Source organism: Typopeltis vanoorti, chromosome 2, assembly GCF_054136105.1.
Source record: "Typopeltis vanoorti isolate ZY-2024b chromosome 2, IOZ_Tvanoo_1.0, whole genome shotgun sequence".
NCBI classification, from domain to species: domain Eukaryota; kingdom Metazoa; phylum Arthropoda; class Arachnida; order Uropygi; family Thelyphonidae; genus Typopeltis; species Typopeltis vanoorti.
In genome coordinates this window covers 43,190,508-43,207,089 of record NC_143550.1, presented here as the reverse complement: position 1 = coordinate 43,207,089, position 16,582 = coordinate 43,190,508, and the positions used below count along the sequence as shown (strand labels likewise).

The 16,582-nt window shown below is 36.6% G+C and overlaps 1 protein-coding gene across 1 annotated transcript in view; it reads left to right on the top strand.

Moving 5' to 3' along the window:
• Positions 1–16,582, top strand: part of LOC150108970 (H(+)/Cl(-) exchange transporter 7-like) — a 501,264-nt gene that overhangs the window by 292,979 nt on the left and 191,703 nt on the right. The window lies entirely within an intron of this gene.

The following is a 16,582-nucleotide window of genomic DNA, read 5'->3' as shown; positions in this document are numbered from 1 at the left end:
GATCCCATAATATGTCTATGCCCTCACTGCCCAAGCTTCTCCACACTTCTCCAGGTATCTGATCTGTCCCCACAGCCTTTCCATTCTTCTTTTTTTCTCAGTGCCCAATACACTTCCTCTCTGCTTATGTCCTGCACCGATCCTTCGTTTGCCTCTGCATCCTCACACCTCTCTCTCTCTCTCTCTCTTGGATTCTCCTCATTTAGTAGATTACGAAAATATTCTTCCCATCTTCCTCTGATTTTGTCCTCCTCCAGTAGTACTACTCCTGTGGCATCCTTTATCTGCTTAACCCCTTAACACACAAAGACGTCTGTGACACGTCTTTTGTTTATTGCACCAAAATTGATTTTGAATTTTGGTTTCACATATAAATACAACCGAATATAGATGCTAGACAAACTTGTGCCTATTTCTTTTCAGTTGAGAAAAGTTGCCAATGGCATGTATCGGCTATTTCATTTGCGTTTGCACAAATTCATCATTATTTTTCAAATAATGATGAATTTGATCCAGCAAATCGCTCTCGCCCAAAAAATTGGCAGAAAAACGACCGCTTTCTGATTTTTAATTGGTACGTTAAGGGGTTAACTGATGTTATGTCTTTCGAGCCCTTATCTCTAGCTTTCGCTATTCTCAACAACTTAGCTTCACCACTGTTTCTCTCCAGTACTTCATAAACCTCTTCAACTGCCCTTGCCACAGCTCTCTTTGCACTTTTCTTCACTAATCTATATGCTTCCTTGTCAGCTCTAGTTCCAGTCATGTCCCATTTTTTCTTTGCCTCTTTCTTTTCCCTGATCTCCAACTGTACCTCCTCATTCCACTACCATGCCTCCTTATCCTCGGGTGGCCTGTTTCCTGATGTTATACCGAGCACCTCTTCTCCAATTTTTCTAATATTCTGACTATTTACATCCCACCATTCTTCCACATCCTCTGGTAACTCCATTCCTTCCAATACCTTTTCTTTAAACTCATTCCTTGGACCTTCCTCTTCCAATTTCCACCACTTTATTTTCCTATCTTTCCGCCACTTCCGTCTATTTTTCTTTTCCCCTTTTATATCACAGTCTACCACAACCAACCTGTGCTGTGCTGCTACACTTTCTCCGTTAATCACTTTACAGTTTTTCACCTCCTTCAGATGTTTCCTTCTGCACATAATATAGTCAATCTGACTCATCCTATCCCCCACTCTTATAAGTTATCAGGTGTCCAACTCCCTTCTTAAACCACTTGTTAGCTATAGCCAGGTCGAAGGCCACAGCATGCTCTACAATTCTTTTACTTTCTTCATTTCTTTCACCACTACTCCAACCTCCGTTCACCCTTTCTTCACCACTTCGTCGCCTTCTTACATGCCCATTCAGGTCTGCTCCGGCGATCACTGTTTCACCATCAGGGATTCCCATTACTACCTGGTCTAGTTCTCTCCAGAATGCCTCTTTCTCTTCCTCATCACAACCTACTTGCAGAGCATATGCACACGCTATCACAGCCACGCTTCCTCCAATCTCAAGCTTAACACTCATAATCCGATCGTTCTTCCAGCACACCTTGCAGACTCTACCCCTCAGCTCCTTGTCGATGATGATTCCAACTCCGTTTCTTCCATTCTCATTCACCCCGCTGTTAAACAGTTATATTCTTCCACCAGCTCCTTTGCTTTATTGCCCTTCCACCTTGTCTCCTGCACGCACAAGATCTTCAGCTTCCTTCTCGTCATGTCTACTATCTACCTACTCTTCTCATTCATTGTACCCACATTCAGCGACCCGATTCTTAATTTACACGCTCTCCCTTTTTGTTGGACTCGCTTCTTTAGCCGAACTCATCCTTGGTTTGGTAGCCCAAACCCACTTCTCACTGTCCTCGGGCGACAGAACTGCACTTCGCTTACGGGGGATGCCCTAGCCATTGTCCTTTCTCCGTTATTCGACATTTCATCCCTGGTTTTGGCATGTTTTTTTACTGCTGGAAGCCCTTCCTGATGCCAACCTTCCCCATTTATCCGGGCTTGGGACCGGCACCGAGATGGGCTAACTTGCTCTCCCCGGTGGCTGGGCTGGATGAATAAACTCAATATTAATATATAACCATATGAATAAAAGGTGAATTAAACCAGATGAAATATGAAATAGAAGAGTTCTAGCATCTGCAGAGAATAAAAGTGATCATGGACTACTTATGCAAAAATGTATATTCCAGCAAAATATAAATAATGTTAAAAAAAGCAAATTAAAGAAATACAAGGAAATAAATTTAAGGTTGGGTTATTACAAGAGGGCATTATCAGGATACTTTACCGAAATAGAGTTAAAGGTCAATTTCAAAAAAATGTTATCAGTAATGAAGAAGAAGAAGATATACAATTCTTATTGGGAAATATGCAATATGAGCATTGAACAAGCAGCATATGAAGCGTTAGGACAGAAACAAACTGGAAAATACAAAGTAAGATGAAATCCCTGGTATACTAAAGAAACAAAATCACTATCAGAAAAAATATTCAGAATTTAATTTTACATTTACAAGATAAAACTCAAATAACTAAATATGAAGAATATAAAAGAATAAAAAATAAAATAAAATCAGTAACAAAATATTTGTAAGATTATTCTAAACAGCTGGAATATATCTTTTATGAAACACAGAAACAAGTATGGATAATTATTATTATTATTGCTATTGTTGCTACAGAGAAGGCCTTAAACATATTAATAACTATTAAACATTTGTGCAGTATCTATCATACTTTGCTTTGAACTTATTTGTACTCGTTTGAACTCATAACATCGATAAGAGAATGAGAGTGTTCAGAGAATGTGCTAAAGAACTGACAGCTCCTTTGACCTGGCTTTTCGATGAAAGTCTGGCTATGGGAAAGGTGCCCATGGAATGGAATGGAAGGAAGGTGAGGTAGTGCCATTGCATAAGGGTGGTAGCAGACTGGAAGTGTCTAATTATAGGCCAGTTTGTGTGTCATCAGTAGTTGTTAAGATCTTGGAGAAATTAGTAAGGGACCGTATGCAGCATTGGGCAGATGACAATAATATTATCTGTGAGAGTCAACATGGATTTGTTAAGGGGTGTTCTTGTTTTAGTAATATGCTAGCCTTTTATTATAAAGTTACAAGAGCAGTAGATGAGGGAATAGCATATACTGCCATTTTCTTGGATTTAGCAAAGTCATTCAACAGGGTGCCACATGATAAGCTGATATTTAAGTTGCAGCACATGTGGGGCAGTTTCGAGGAGGCAGAAGGTTTCAAGTGGGGGGGTCCCACATGGCTCAGTACTGGGACCTATATTGTTTAACCTTTATATCAGTGGATTGTAGGGGGATATTCAGTTGTTTGCAGATGATGTGAAGCTGGGAAGGGTTATTAGTTATAGTGCAGATGTGTAACCCCGCAAGAGAATTTAAATAAGCTAGACAGATAGGCAAATGAATGGGGGTGTCGGTGTAATGCAGCAAAATGTAAGGTCTTGAGGTTTGGGACACTTCATACTCTATTGGAGGAGTTGTACTGGAGAAAGTAGGGGAGACAAGAGATTGGGGGGGTTGATGATTGATATAAACCTGAAATTCAGGGGACATATTGCGAAGGTGGTAAAGGTAACACAGAGAATTGTTGCAATACTGAAAAGGATGCTGACCTACAGAGATAAAAGAGTTATTATTCCGTTGTATAAGACCCTGATCAGACCACACTTATACTATTGTTCTCAGATTTGGTCCCCAGGATTTGAAGGGGATAAATTAACGATTAATTAAAGATGGTTTCAGAATTGTACAATATTAGTTATGAGGATCGGCTGAGGGAATGTGGACTGCAGAGTTTGATAAATAGAAGGATAGGTGATATGATTGAGACTTTTAAACTGTTGAGAGGTGGTTACAGGGTTCACACTGGGGAGTTCTTTCACTTGGTTGAATAGTGAGGAGTGATGACAAGGGGCCAGACCTGGAAGTTACAAAAGAAAGCTGTGAGCAAGAGGGTGAGGAGTGGTTTCTTTGCATTTAAGGGGGGGGGGGGGTTGAACCACGGAATGCATTGCCTGATGGAGTGGTGAGAGTGAGAACGGTCAATGAGTTTAAGGAGTGGTATGATAGACTTTATGTTTCCTAGTGGGGGGAAACACAAATGAGAAAAAGTTAGGGGTGGGAGTAACGAGGTGTGAGCCATTTCGACAGTGCGTCGTCTTCGGAACTCATGTCATGTCATGGCTAGTTGTTTCTGTCTTTGGTGTGCTTGTGTTGTCTCCTATTGGTCGGAGTTGTGACCTAATTTTTATATTATGGAACTTCCAACTCTCAGAGATAATGTAAGGTCAGTGGACGTTCATTGAGTTTTCGTCACATTTTATCGTTTTTTACATGACTATAACACCCCTATTCCATTTAAACAATAAAAAACAATAAGAACATTTAAACAATAAAAAACACAGCAACAAAAAGAAAAACTGTATACAAAGTACAGGAAAAACTGAACTAGCAGTCCACACCCTTGAACAGAAACATACCCTGTGAATCGATAAGGCCATAATATTAGATATTATTATTATTACGGGTATCTCCATGGAGTCAGTAGACTCATCGCGGGAGACCCAAACTAGCAAAACAATATCTTTCATATCTCTTCTTGAATTCATTTACAGATGAAGAGCTCACAACAAAGTCAGGCAATGAATTCCACTCATTCACCACCCTCCAGGCAAAAAACCTTGTTCTGACACCTTTGTTAACCACACTCTTCTTTAATTTCCAGAGATGACCTCTTGTTCTTCCATCACTATCACACAGCTGAAACATTTCCCCTGCATCAATCCTATAAAAACCTTTTAGTAATTTGAATGTTTCTATCATATCCTCTCTTCTTCGCCTATCAGCCAATCTCTGCAATCCACAAGCTCTCAATCTATCAATGTAGGGAGCATTTTTTATATCACTCACCAACTTGGTCACTCTTCTCTGAACCCTCTCCACAGCCTCCTCATCTCTAAGGAATCCAGGTGACCAGACCTGAGCACAGTAATCCAAATGTGGAAGTATCAATGCTTTATAAAGGGGAATAATAACCTCTTTATCTCTGGATGTCAGTGTGTTCCTCAACAACCAAGTAATCCTATGTGCAATCTTGGACACCTTAGCAATGTGTCCTCTGAACTTCATCTCCTTATCTACCAATACCCCTAAGTCCCTAGCCTCATCAATCTCTTGGAGTACCTTTCCATCTATGTAGTACACAGCTGGTAATCTTTTAATCCCAAAATGCAAGACTTTACACTTTTCCACATTGAACTGACATCCATTTTCTTTTGCCCATTTTACCAGCTTATTTAAATCCTCCTGCAAACTTTCAACATCAGCTTGATTTTTTATTGCACTACACAACTTTGCATCATCAGCAAACAACTGAATATCTCCCTTTAAGCCGTTTCCTATATCATTTATATACAAATTAAACAACATTTATACAATTAAACAACAGATATACAAGATGACGAAACAATGCTTAGAATATCAGAAACGATAGCCATAAAATGTTATGAAAACTCAATAAACGTCCACTCCTGAATGATGATATTCATCCATTTAACTCCCTTCTGACTGTAGGTATGTAGTGTACCATTATCTCCCTCAAACACTCCTTTACCATTTCCTATGCACTATCAGCATCCAGCCCTTGCAGGTTTACATGCCTTGGCAACGATCCAAGTAGTCTCCTTATCTTGTCATGCTTACCAGCCCTGTAATTCCACGTATATCCCATCTTAACTGAAAATTCCACACATTTAGCCACCTCCCAGGTCAAGGCCATATGATCACTCTCATTGGTTGGTGGACACATGGTCATATTTGTTATAGACAAATGCTCAATTACAGTTACCAGATTGAGCACTCTCGAATGCCTAGTATATTCCATCACATGCTGTCTCAGGTAATTATCCCTTAGTAACTGCATAAATTCTATTTCCTTCCACTGATGTGTCCTCTTTTCTTTCCAATGTATGTTCTCATAGTTGAAATCAGCCATAATAATTACCTGTCCTCCACTCATTGAGTCTATTTGCCAATGCATAATATCTCCATCATCTTTTCCATCTCCTGGTCTATAGTTGCAACCAACTGTATGTTTTGTTCTGCAGGCCTCAATCTTATTCCAGATAGCCTCAAATGTGCTATTTTCACTGGCCTGCTGTTGAACTTCTACTCTCTTTGGTTGCAGTTCATCAGCTATCATCAATAACCTTCCCCCCACCCAATTCTGTTCTCTTTATCCTCTCTGAACACTGTACTTTTCACATTCTATCCCACTAACTATATCATCTTCTGTTAGCCTATTTCTCAATAATGCCAATAACTTTTGACCAGGATGAGCCAACTAATGCCAAAATTTTTCCTGCTTGTTTCAAATGCTCCTGGCATTAGTGTACATAAAGTGTAAAAGCCCCTTAGGCCCACCGCTATCCTGACGCTTTATACTAACTATCCCATCTGGTTTGTTACCAGTGGTACTAACTTAGGCATATTATACACATTCTTACAGTCAACTGCCTCACTGATGTCTGTATATCCACTCAATAGCTTACCACCCCCTCCTTAAAAGCGTTAGTTTCCCTGATTATGCACATCAACTTTCGCTTCATTCAACAACACCTTTTCGGATCTCTGAAAACCAAATCCATTCAGATGCAAACCATTCATTTTGTATAAATCCTTTCACCCATGAAACTCACTCCACAAACTCCCACCACTCTTTTCTCATACCATGGCAATAGACTCACTATCTTAACTCTCTCGTTTTCTTTTGCTACTTTTAGTAATTCTTTCATGTCCCAAAATGAAAGAAATGAAATTTCTGAATACATAAATATACCAATCATAGAAAGAGAACAGTGGGAAAACTAAAACAGAGATGAAATTGAAATAAATAATAATTTAATAGAATCAGCCATCTCAAAATTGAGGAATTGGAAATCATTCATCTGGAACTGATGGAATTTATTATAAAATGTTAAAATATGGCAGTAAAGAAATTATTTAAAACATGAGAATTGAATTAAACATATCTTTGAAAAAAGACAGATTACCAGTGAAAAATCAGAATGAATATTACAATACCGATATTTAAAAAGAGAACAATATCTGAACCCAAAATCTATTGAATACACTTACTTTGTACTGACCCAAAACATATGTACTAGATTTATTACAGAAGAATTAGAATCATGACTAAATTATAATGATGAACAACAAATTCCATAAGGGATAATGATGATCATGTAATGATGCTGTGTTTGTTATAAAGCAAATAAAAGAAAAAGAGAATTAGACAAACCAACATTTATCTGTTTCATTGACTTAGAGAAGGCTTTTGATAGAATCAGATTAGAGAATGTACTGAAAGTACTAGCATTAGGACATATATCACTGCACATCACTGCAAAGATACATAAAAATGGAATGCATAATAAGATATCAGAACACAAATGTCTGTGCAGTTAACCTAGTGGCTTTGTGCTTCACAAGCATATGCCTGTGTCCTAGGTTCGATTTCTGTTGGCGAAGAGAGAGGAACTTAAGGATCTTCCTCAGTCATAGCCAAGTTACTGGTCTTGGGCGTGGACAGCAGGATTTATCTCCTGAGTTTAGCTGGGGTTTTTCATCCTGCAAAACAGGCAAACTCCATGCACACACACACACGGATACAGTCAGGAATACCTGATACGATCCCTCCAGCCATAGGTCTGAATTGTCAGCTATGCCGGTCCCAAGCCCAGATAAAAAAAAATAGGGGATTGAGGTAGTGCTGTACCTCCCCATAATAGGGACTCATGGCTGTTGAATCACCATACGAAATAAATAAAAGAACACAAAAAATCCATATAAGGAAATGAATCATACAAGGTAATAAAAATCTTTAAGTCCCTGCTTATTTAACATAATCATAGACAAAATAATAACAGAATTTAAGAAACAGAAATTAATGAAAGTAATGCTTTCATTTCCTGAGAGTAATTCTGAAAATACAATATCCATCACATTCCATACCTGTAACTACATCATTCTCAGATTCTTATAACAAACCAAGTCTTGCTGTTGTCAATAATTTTTGGCCAAGTTGAGCTTGACCAGTACCAAAAACTTCTCTCCTTTATTTCTAATACTTCAAGCATTCATGTACATGCATTTCAGTATCCCCTTGGGCTTACATAATGTCATTACCTGTCCATTCAGATTTGAAACCTGGGAAACTGCACCTAGCTCTTCACATTCCTCCCTGCACTGATACCTATCTGTCCCAGGGGTGACTATTTCCGCATAGTCATTCCTTCATTCACACTCATTTGTTCCAAGTGTAGCTGGACTTGTGCTTGATTGCTTTCTCCCCAATATCTTTAGTTTCCCTGGTTTTGTACTTCCCACTCTCACTGAACAAAACTTTCTCCAAGCATCTAACTCCAAAACCATTTAAGCACAGCCCATCAGTCATACATACAGGTCCTTTTTTCATTCAGATTTACTCCACACATCTATAAATTGTACAACATTCCTTCTGCACAATCTTCTAATTTACTCATTGGCAATCATGGCCAACAATGCCTGTGGAAGGAGTGTCGATTCTGTCCCATCATACCGAGACAGCAGACTCGCAGTCTTTTATTTCTTACTATTCATTTTTGCTTCTTCTAAGAACGCTTTCATATCCTATCTGTCTCATTGCATATTTCTTACCTTTCAAATCATTTGCACCTAACAAAACAAGTAACTTGCTCACTTCTTTCTTCTGTAAATTTAAACTTCATTAACATTCTTTATTTTCACTCCTGGGAAACATACAATACTATCTTAAGAAAGATTCCAATAATTGGACCACATGTTTATTACGATAAATAACGATAAAAAACAACCCAACAAGTTTCTTAAGTCATATGACTTACATCTTCAGGGGTCAAAGGTAACTAAAAGTTAAAACACACGAAATGATCAATTACTCAAAATAGTTCATTCTATGCAGTTGTCTAACTGTTCATGAAATTGAATATCCGAATGTAGATTCAGTGTAATACTAAGTTTGAACAATGCTGGATGCTGTCACGTTGTGTTTTTCATGTTCACATTGTCCGAGGTCTGACTGGGGTATATTTTTTATCAATGCTGACCAAACTTGATGTAGAATTAGGCCTTGGTTTTTGTTGCATTGCACTGGAATTCTAAGCATGTTTGTAGCCTCTTTAAATTTCCTTATGAAACAATTTTTTTCAATGTAAGAAATGTTTTTTTTTTTTTTTGACAGATTCATTATGGCTGGTGGAAGTTGTATGGTATGCTAAGCCTGATTTGTGTTCTCTTCTTTTTTGCACGTCTTTTTTGGTGTTCGTTCATGCGAATTTCCCCTGATCTTCCTGTCTGGCCTACATAGCAGACCACAGGAACAATGAATATTATATACACCTGGTTTTTTTAAAGGATGATGTGGAGGTTTGGGGGTTTTTTTCAATGGTAGAAAAGCCACTTTCATGTTATGTTTGTTTAGTAATTTGGCCATTTGGTCTGTAACATTCTTGATGTACGGAAGCGTGATTGCATTCTTAAAATCTTGCTTTTGTGAGATGATTGTAGGAGGTGTGTTCAAAATTTTTTTGATGGTCTTCTGTTCATAACCATTTTTTTTTTGAGGATCTGTGTTAAATGTTGAAATTCTTCATTTCTTTGTTTTTCTCTGCTTGAAATATTATAAGCTCTGTTCCTCAAGGTTTTAATTAAACCTATCTTTTGCGAGAGGTGATGGTGTGAGGCTGCATTAAGAAATCTTCCTGTGTTGGTGGGTTTTCTATAGATGGAGAAGGATAATTTATTATATTTTTCATTGACTTCTATTAGGATATCAAGAAAGGGAAGTTTTTTTATGCTCTTCTTGTTCCAAAGTAAATTTTATGTTATTGTGTATATTATTCAGGTAATCTTTGAAAGCAGTTAGTTCCTCTGTTGGTAATATGATGAAAATATCGTTCACATAGCATAGCCAGATTTTCGGTTTTTTATGATAATTTTTTTAACCGTTATTTTCAAAATGTTCCATATATAGGTTAGCTAAAGCTGGGGAGAGGGGGGAGCCCATATCCAGTCCTTCTTTTTGTTCCCAAAATTTATTTTGATACATGAAAAAAGTATTTTTTATGCCATGTTTATAAAGTTCTACGATGGCTGGAGGAAAAAGGTCTTCAAAGAGATTCACTGTTTCATTTCTAGGAACATTTGTAAACAGGTTGATTACATCTAAACTTGCTAAGATGTCTGAAGGTCCTATGCATATATCCTTTACCTTCTCCATAAAATGTGCACTGTTCTTAATGAAAGATGTTTTTCCTATGTGTGGTAAGATTATGCTGGTGAGGTGTTTTGCCAGATTGGAGGTAGGAGAGTCTCTTCCATCCACTATTGGTCTTAAAGGAATACCTCTCTTGTGTATTTTTGGAACACCATATATTCTTGGAACTAATGGGTGTTTAGATTGTAGAGTTCTTTTTAGTTCTTCAGTCCAATTGGGCATCTTATTGTGAGCTCGCCAGGTGGGATCTCTGTGTAAAGGTGTATAGGTATTAGTATCTTCAAGAAGAGATTGCTTTTTTCTTTTCTTTTCTTTTTTTTTTTTTTTTTTTTTGTTATAAGGAAATTTAAAGAAGCTACAAACATGCTTAGAATTCCAATGCAATGCAACAAAAACCAGGGCCTAATTCTACACCAAGTTTGGTCAGCATTGATAAAAAATATACCCAAGTCAGACCTCGACAATGTGAACATGATCAACACAACGTGACAGCATCCAGCATTGTTCAAACTTAGCATTGCACTGAATCTACATTCGGATATTCAATTTAATGAACAGTTAGACAACTGCATAGAATGAACTATTTTGAGTAATTTCTCATTTCGTGTGTGTATATATAAATATATATATATATATATATATATTTATAATATGTTATATTATATATATATATATGATCATAGGCTTCTACTTGGTTGTTGTGATACATTTTTAAATATAGATTTAATGACTTAAAAAAACCGAGATAACTTATAAAGATTTTAATGAGAATAATACAACTAGTTTCAGCTTATAACAGCCTTCATCAGGTATTCATTAAAAGAAGAGAATAGTAATAAACATTGAAGTATCTAAAAAACTGGAAATTACAGGTAAAAATTGCCACACATAATTGATACAAAAAAAAACGTATTTTTTCAAGTTGTTCTAACAGGTGTGCCATTGTTTATTGTAAGTGTGCGTGCAGGCTCACTTGAATGCCAATATTGAATAACTGCAGCATGGCTATCTGGGATGTTATAACTCAAATTGTTGTTTAAATGGACAGGATTCAGCAGGATTTCTCTTGATTCTACAATATTTCTCTCAAACTCATCATCACAATTAAATCTATATTAAAAAAAAAATATATATATATGTGTGTGTGTGTGTTATATATATAAGTCATCTCGGTTTTTTAAGTCATTAAATCTATGTTAAAAAAAATAATATATATATATATATGTGTGTGTGTGTGTGTGTGTGTGTAGAAAGTATTTTACCTTAGGTATAATAAATGTTGAAGATACCAAGCTATTTTAAACCTGGTTTTACTCCATTTCCCAAGTAAGCAAACAGACAAATAAGTCAAGTTTGCGCCTGCACGTAATGCAAGTCTAGCTGACCCTGCATGTAGTGCAAGACCAAGATAACTCATGGTAAAAGTAGAATAAGCTCTGATCACTAATCTTAATATTTACCTATAATGCAAAGCACATCTCCTGGATGAGATGTATGATGCTTTGTATTAAAGGCCCAGACCACTACCCAGACTGGTTTCAACCTTTATTGAGGTCTCATCAGTGGGAGCCAGGCTAGAAATATCAAGATTTTAGTAATACAGAGCTTATAAGTATTTTACCTTATATGTATTAATAAAAATCTCAGGAGGAGATATAAATGTAGAAAGTATTTTACCTTGGGTATAATAAATGTTAAAGATACCAAGCTATTTTAAACCTGTTTTTACTCCATTTCCCAAGTAAGCAAACAGACAAATAAGTCAAGTTTGCGCCTGCACGTAATGCAAGTCTAGCTGATCCTGCAGGTAGTGCAAGACCTTTATTTTCTACATTTATATCTCCTCCTGAGATTTTTATTTAATAAGGTTAAAACACCTTATGGTAACTTGTTCTGGTAAAATACTTATAAGCTCTGTATTACTAAAATCTTGATATATCTAGCCTGGCTCCCACTGATGAGACCTCAGTAAAGGTTGAAACCTGTCTGGGTAGTGGCCCCTTGCCTTTAATACAAAGCATCATACATCTCCTCCAGGAGATGTGCTTTGCATTATGGGTAAATATTAAGATTAGTGATCAGAGCTTATTCTACTTTTACCATGAGTTATCTTGGTCTTGCACTACCTGCAGTGTCAGCTAGACTTGCATTACGTGCAGGCGTAAACTTGACTTATTTGTCTGTTTGCTTACTTGGGAAATGGAGTAAAACCAGGTTTAAAATAGCTTGGTATCTTTAACATATATATATATATATATATATATATATATATATATATATATATATAATATATTAATCATATATATGTAACAAAACAAATAAATAGCAAAAACCCTATATATATTTATCCCTCAAATGGAAGGCGGAAGAGCCTATAGCAAACAGGTAGCATGTGAGATCAGTGTTAGGAATAAAGTAATCTGTTGATATTGTTCTTGAACTGTTGAAGATTATAGTCCTTTGGAAATGTTTCACAAATGAGTCTTTTCCATGGAATTGAGGTGGAAGGAATAAAAGATGACTAGGAGTTGCAGGTGTAACTGTGCTACAGCTGTAGAGAAAACTGTAGCATTATTTTAGAAGCCTAAAAATCAAAGAATTTAAAAAATGTATATTGATATACTTAGTCATATATGTATATATAACTTGAACTGCATCTATAAAATCAGGAACAAATATGAAATTTCCTATATAAAAGGGAGTTAAACTGGAAGACGCCATTTCACCTAAGTACCTTGGTAGTGCAACAGAACATCATACTCTTCAATCAGAAAAGACCCAGATTCAATTCACATTCTGACAAGAGGAAGGAATCTTTATATAGGCTTTTTCAATTGAAGGTGAGTTAGTGAATCTCGTGCAGAGGAAGCAGAATTTTTTCTCTGTTTTCACTAATTTACAGACAAAAAATACTGTTTTTGGTGATGGTGATGATGGGCAATTGATGACATTGAGGATGGTAGTGATGTTGTTTTTTAGATGAAGAATTAAGTAGCATTGAGATGAAGAAATGTGTGTAGTGGAGTAGAGTGGACTGCTTTCCTGCAATGAGTCCTTGGACTCATTGGAAATGTCATGCATTAATAATAATAATAATTTACAACAGCCTTAGAAGAAATTTTTAAAAATCTGGATCGGAAAAACAGAGGAATTATAGTTAATGGAAAAGAACTAAATCACTTATGATTTGCTGATGGCATTGTTCTCTTTGGTAACTCTACAAAAGAACTTCAACAAACGATCAATGAATTGAATGCAGAAAGTACATAACAACTATAATGTATAAATGCACTAAAAATCCCATACATAAATTCATCACCAGTATAAATGGAGCACCAGGAAATTGATATAGTAACCTCCTATGTTTACTTAGGACAAAAGATCACAGTAGATGGTGGAGGCTGGAACTAAAAATTACACATAGAATTAAACTTGGTGGGATAGCCTTTGTAAAACACTGTGATGCACCCAAAGGAAAAATCTCAATCTGCCTTAAAAGAAAAATATTCGATAGTTGTGTACTTCTGGTCATGACATATGGAAGTGAAACATAGACTTTGACTAAAACATTGACCAGCAAGTTGAAGATTATCTAGAGGAAGATGGAAAGCACGATACTTGGTCCAGGGCTCAGACTAGAGTGAGAGACATTATAACAGTCTTAAAAAAATCCAAATGGCAATGGGCAGGTCATATTACAAGAAGTAACACTCAAAAATGAACACAAAGTTGATATATGAAGTATCCCATAGATGGAAAGAGAGCTATAGGAACACCAAAAGAGATGGTGGGAGAATGAGATTAAAAAGATTGCTGGAACTCACTGACATAAAAACTCAGGACTTTGAGGAGAGGCCTTTGTCTAGCAACAGACAAAAAATGGTTGCTGCTGATGATCACAAACAGTGAATTGACATCCATTATCATTTGCTGAAACTTTTGACATATTCAAATAATTTTGTATTCACTGCATATTGGCAGCATTCCTAATTACCATGCCTATCTTTGTATCATCAGCATTATTTGATAACTCCAGTATCCTTTTTCTCACAATATTCTTTCCACATCATCTTCTTTTTATGGAACACTCTTGCTTAATCAAGTTGTCATCAAATTGACTCCACAATATATTTAATTCTTTTAACCTCCACTTCACCTCAGATAGTCTCAAACAGATGCTACCTGTTTATGACCTGTGCTCCCTGGTTCCTTTGAGCACTACTCTTGTAGCACTCAAATGATCAGGTTAGAAGTAGTGCTCATAACACTATTTCTCATTTGTACAATTCCTGTTTGCTGGTCACTTTTTCACAGAGCTCTATTTCTGAATCATGCATTATGATATTTTCATGAATATCACTTCATCATCATTCTTCTACTCTCCTGTCAGTATGTGTAAACACAAGCAACTGCAGTCAGCATCCACATGCAGTTTAACGTCAAAGTTATTGAAATCAGCATCTCATCTTTCTCATTAATTCCATATACTTGTTCTTATAAACTGCCTTCCTCCGAGTGTTTTTCCCAAAAATTATGACCTGCTGATATTGAAAAAACATGACAAATTACTTCTTTCTCCTCGTCTACTTGCTGACACATGGCAGCATTGCGTTTTAGATTTTGTGTTGTCCTATGTGTCTGTACATGTGTGTGAATGATATAACCTCACACTTACAAGGGGGAAAAACTAACTTAGTTGTCCCATTACGTACATTAATATAATTGATACACCTTTACAACCATTTACAACAATTTAATACTACCATAGTCTAAATCATACTGCGCACTGACTAATAGGGATACAGTGGAAATCCACATCGCTTACACGGATTTCAGTTTCTTGAGTCTGTTGTTTTTATCTGGTGGGTCCTTTGCTCCGCCACATGAATCCTTTCATTTATTACGTGTATTTCACCATGAAAATTTGTAAACTCATTGTACTTTATTACTGTGAGTAGGCTGTTAGTTATATAACCCAAAATTTTGCTCTAGAGACCAAATTTCGAAACCTTATACTTTGCTACGTTGCACCGACAGTTCCACTTGCCTGTCCATTCATGCAATCTATTCAAGGCCTACTGTAAGCCATAACATCTGCTTGACTCTGCATTGCTCTCCCAAATTTTGCATCATCTGCAAGCAGCTGCATATCACCAGTTGAACCCACCCCAATATCATTAATATACAAATTGGACAACAGTGATCCCAAATCAGACCCCTGCAGCACTCTGCTAGTGTCCTTCCTCTTTTGGGATACTACACCCCCATATTCAACTTCCTGATGCTCTATCTGACAGAGAGCCATTGGTCTAACCCAGCAGTATGTTATCCAATCCCATCCATTTCAATTTATTTAACAGCTTGTTGTGTGACAGTCTATCAAAAGCTTTTGCAAAATCTAAGTATACCACTGTATATATGCATCTCCCTTGTCCAAGACATTTGTCACACTATAGTACATAAGTAAGTTAGTAAAACATGATCTCCCTTTAACAAACTCATACTGATAACCACAGAGAATGCTGCTGTTATCAAGCCATTTCTGTATCCTAATTCTTGCTAATATCTCTCTCTCTCTCTCTCTCTCTCTCTCTCTCTCTCGTACTTTCACCACTTATACAGATTGGCTTATAATTTGTAGCTACAGCCTTATCAACCCTTATGCACACTCTTTATCAGTGGAATAATTTTACCTGCCACTCCCTTGGAACCTGTGCTGTTATAAGACTCTTAATAAACATGCATGCCAATGCTACTGCCAGTTCATCAAATTCTATTGCTTTATTGCCATCAAGGTTATTTATTTCCTCAAATACCTTCTGCTCACTCACAATTAATTCATCCTCTCCTATGTTCTCTATACTTAATTTTTTCATGAGTTCACCCTAATGAGAATGAAATACCCTTATAAATTGATCACTGAATATACTTCAACAATGTTTTCTGCAGTTACCATTCTACCATTTTCATCCATTAGCATCATCTTACCATAATCATTCTTCCTTCTACTTGCCACATTTCTAAAAAACTCTCTAAGGGCTTTTTTTGGCCTGATTTGCTAATTTCTGCTCATACTGCACTTTTGTTTTCCTTACTGAGTCACTCTCCTGGCTTGTTCTTTATATGATTCATGTTATTGATTATTACCATTATTCATCTTGTACTGCCTCCAAAGTGCCTTCTTCTTCTTCTTTCAGATTTCATACTTAAACTCCTCATTCATCGATTTTATGGCTACT